Here is a 4,880-nt window from a genome sequence, read left to right as displayed (position 1 = left end):
ACCTCATTCGTAAACTTTCGGTTATACCATTTTGAGTTCATCTTTATCGGCCATTTTGTCTTCTCCTCCCATTCGTTAGCAGGTGGAACGTTTTTCAATTTTTTCAGTCGTCGTTTTTATTTTAGCTCCGGTCCAAAACCTAAAAGAATCTACTAATTTTACAAGTTTTGCAACTTTTTACTCGAAAACCGTTCCTGAACCCATAAAACTGGTATTTCTGTTGTTATTATTAATTAAAATCAATTAAATGCCGTTTGCAAAATCGGAAATTTCCATTCTAATCGGTTAATCTCGTCGTGATAACCGGAAATTCGTCGGCGTTTTAAGAAAATAAAGTGTAAAAAAGGAACGTTTCGCAACAACAGATTGATTTCTTGTTATTTTGCAATTTTGTGGAACGCAAACCGACGTACATACATACATTCCGGTCCGGTTTATTGGTTACATACATATTTACAAAACGAAGTAAACTGACCAAAACAACTTGTTTGTTATTATTTTACCAGCGAAGGAAGAAATTTCTTCAAACAGGTGTAAAATTATATCATCATTTGCTTGTTGTCAGATCGATTTCAAGATTTTAATGCAGGCTTTGAGTACTTGTGGGGATAATTACAACTGCATATATTTCTTGTGGAAACGAAGACATGTACAAAATGAAATTCCAACTTTGATATAGGAAAAAATGAATATTTTCTTGATCAGAGAGATAAGATCTAGCTGTGCTGATTCCCTAAAGTTCCCCTTGCTCCTCCATAGTTTGAATGTAAAAAAATCCGCATCCGGGTCAAAAGCAGGAAATTTACTTTGTCCTCTGTCCACAAGAAAAAATATAAGTCCATCCATATGGCATTCGATTGGAAGGGACTTTGGATTCATAGCCATGATTGCAACTGTCCACATGTGAAAGCCTTAAATCCCGGGTTAACATCATTGAATATTCTACTTAAGAAGTTAATTAAGACGTTGAAGTGCTACTATTATGTAGGCAAATTTTACACTACTATATGGGAGAAATCCGAAGGCCATACACCCAGAGTACCTTCAATTGGAAGGCGTTCATTTTTGGCATCTGTGCATAATTGTAAGTTTTCAAATCTTGGTCCAACAAACCCGTCTAGGCATCAAAAATTAAAACTAAGAAAGTAAACACCAGATCGCTGGTATCTGCATTTGGGGAGACTAATAAGAATGCCTTGTTGATTTGTTGTGAAAAAATAAAACGGCCAGTGGCGCCAGTTTGTTCTGCGAATGAATATGATACGCAATGGAAGAAACTTCAGACCTGCCAGAACGCTGCCCTGAAAAAGCTCATACTCGTCCATCTACACAACCAAATGTCGATGGACATGCATGTCTGATACTGTGGTTCAGACTGTAAAACAATGCCGTATGAATGCTTAACTTTAACACAATCTATGATACATAGCAGCAGAAGCGATGCAACTGTCTAGACAGACAAGAGTAGTCCTAATGTGAACGAATTGATGGCCCACACGACTTGTTGCACCTATTTAACTGTCCAGCTAAGGCTAGTCACCTGTCTATGGATTCCCAACGGACATAGGTTAAACAGGTGATAACCTTGCTAAATTTGAATACGGAGGAGCCAAAACCAGACAGCACAATGCCATTTTGTATTTTAGTTGCTACAACCACAATAACAAAATGCCATTGGATCATTTCTTTCTTAAATGAGGCACGAATACTGCAATAGGAAACAGACAATTTAGAGTTGAAATGTCCGTCCACCACCGATAGTTCTGGAAGAATGTAATAGATTACAAACGCTGAATATTGTAATATTTCTTCCAAAACCTTAATCATGTTTTAAGACAGGGAATTTCGGTCCATATATTCGGTACTTCCCCTGACAAAATGGTCAACTATCCTGCAGAAGAAAAAAAAATGCTATCATGCGAAGAGAGTATGTTTCCGATTTGATTCAAACTTCGCACAACATAAGCCCAGCATTTATTGGACCACTCCTCGTTGGTATCTGGTACAAATGCTCAACATTTTGAAAATATGTAAACCTCTTACGAGGCGAATTAAATATCGAATTTGTACAAATGTTTACACATCGTAATTTTTGTACCAAAAATGATCTGAGATCAGACGTATCTATCCCCAACCTCTTGTGCTCCCCCCATAAATTGGCATCACTTTGAAAAACTCAGTAACAGCTTTAATTTAAATTTAAACGTCAAACAATGTTTATCTTATCTAGATCATATCCGAAGATGGAGCCTATCATTTCTAGTACCTTCCCTTAAGTGTTCGAAAAATTATAAATACGTCGAAATCACCTTATGGTTTCTTTTTCGTACCTAACCAACAGGGGGTATACTTTTATTAAAATTTTGAATATCAGATTTGCATGGAGTCTATCGATCAACATCTTTTGATACTTCCTCAAAAGTACGAAACTTCGGTTAAGTTAAAGAATGTTCAACCACCAGTTGTTGTTGTAGCAGGCATATTGATTTTACACAATGGACTGAGGAGACAGACGTTGGCCGAGTAAGATTCTGATCGTTTCGGATCGTAGAGCCCTCTGTTGTGGAAACGCCACCAGTTGTTTTTACTCGAATACATTATATTAATTGTGGCCATCCTTGGCACCAGAAAAAGGAGAAAACTGAAGGGGGACTGTAGAAAATGGTAGAGTGGATCTTTTTTTGGGATATATTCACAATTCAATTTCGTATTTATCAAACAGTCGATATCTTCTGATACTTAGCGATGAACAACTACAGAGTATATGTTCATTTGTTTGTAAATCTTTCATATCCTCGTATAAACGGCAATAATCCATTTCATTGATGTCCCATTTGGAAGTGAGTGATCTAATCCTGTACTGGCCTATTATGATCCCTTCAAAGATTCTCCCTTTTCCTATGTGACTGTAGCGAAATAGTTCTACGATGTGAAAAATCAGGCCAGATGGTGCCTGAAATCCTGCACCCATGTTTCTCTGATCAGCTATTGCCGGCTTCCTCGCTGTAGTTCTTACGGATTATGCCAATGAAGTAGCCAAGAGGAGGTCATACAGATACGACATCTTGAAAAGTTATACAAAACTATTTTAATATCTGATTTGGTCCAAATTTATACTGAACATCGATATAGAGCAAATCTAATTTTAGAACACTGTATAAAGCGCCTACAAAATTCGCAAAGTTTCCAAATTTTTGAAATTGCTCTTACATATTTGTACCACCAATTTTGAAGATTTCCAACAGAAGTGGTTAAAAATTTGCATCTAATAAAATGTGAGCTATTTTATAGAACTAGTCATTTAGATCATTTTAGGTATTTAAAAGGGCTTCTGGCAGAATATTCCAATATTGGCCCATGTAAAATATTTATGAGACCCGGAGATTAAACCACCTATGGCGAAGAAAATTTTAAATGTATGCTCTTGGTTTGAAATAGTCCCATATATACAAGATCTGCTCGATTTTAAGATAAAGATCTCCGTATGAACACCTCCACACAGTGGTTGAAATCATCGAGTTCAAAATCTAAGCATAAAATTCCACCAATTATAGATGTCCGAGATGTGTTTTTCATTCAAATTGGCTGAAAATAGCCATATCGAGTTCTTCAGGACTGAAAAACCTTGATGTTTTATTTTCCTGAACAGAAATATTTGGAATAAAATCAAATATTGCAAACAGAAAATGAAGGTGGTACTAAGGCAAAACCGATTACCTAAATTTATGCCAAGTGAACACAGTATATACCATGAAGATCTATCTATTATTGCAGTCTACATAACGAAGAATAGGAAGAACCTTTAGAACACCACATTATGTTCAACGAATGTTCAACTAAGGATCTCATTACTTAATCCAGCATAGATGCTGATATCACTATTTGTCATTTCGTTCACTGCGTCTTCAATACATTAAAATCTACCATCCGAAAAGACACGAATTTTATTTGGAAAAAACGATTGTTACCTCAAGTACAGACCCAGAACGTTAAAGAAGAACAACTATAGAAATTATGTTCGGTATCTAACAAGTCAACAAAATATGGGCCCAAAAATCTGTTATTTCCGTCTATATGAGGACGAATAGCCAAAGCCTATGGAAAGCAATACCTAGAACCCCGACATCACCATCAGTCATTTCTTTTGTTGTGTTTTTCACAAACGATTGGTATCTCCGGCAATGGTGTGGAAGGGATGTTAACACAAAAGCAACAGTTTGGTTGAGGGTCTAAATTATTTATTGCGCCGGAACAACGCTTTACCATTCCCAAAGTCTCACTCGAACCAATAATTGTTACGTCAACTCATAGTGTACCAACATTAGGGATTCTTAAATAACAACAACTTCGTTCAGCATCCAAAAATAAATAACATCCGAAACAACATTCTCAGACTCGGAAACTCCAGAATTAAACAGGAAATAATTTGTATGCGTAAAAAAATAATATTTCAATATTTTCCCTATGGAAGTAATTTTGAGAAACCGAGAGATCTTTCAAAATGTTCCTCTTCAAATAAATATTCCTATCGTCGATAATACCTCCTATTATCAGCCACATTATCTCGGACGTTTAGTGAACCCTAAGGTCATTGTTTATCTGAGTTAGAAGACGATGTTGGAATTTCTTTTGTTTATATCAGAAAGGGAGGCTGACAGAAGCAGACAGAACTGCATCATTCACTGCTCACATGAGTAAGAAGTGCGGACGTTCATTACCCCCCACACATAGCAAACATTTTAAAAATTAAGAGTCCCGAAGAGAGCCACTTAAATAAAACAGAGATTATTTTAACATGAACTAGCCCAAAACCTAAAGATAACACAGAGCACAAATAAACCATTTTGTCCCCCTCCTTATTTTCATGCTCACAGAATTCC

Source organism: Musca vetustissima, unplaced genomic scaffold (assembly GCF_032173495.1).
Source record: "Musca vetustissima isolate MV318-11 ecotype Yass unplaced genomic scaffold, APGP_CSIRO_Mvet_v1 utg1856, whole genome shotgun sequence".
Classification (NCBI taxonomy): Eukaryota; Metazoa; Arthropoda; class Insecta; order Diptera; family Muscidae; genus Musca; species Musca vetustissima.
This window is presented reverse-complemented; position numbering follows the sequence as displayed.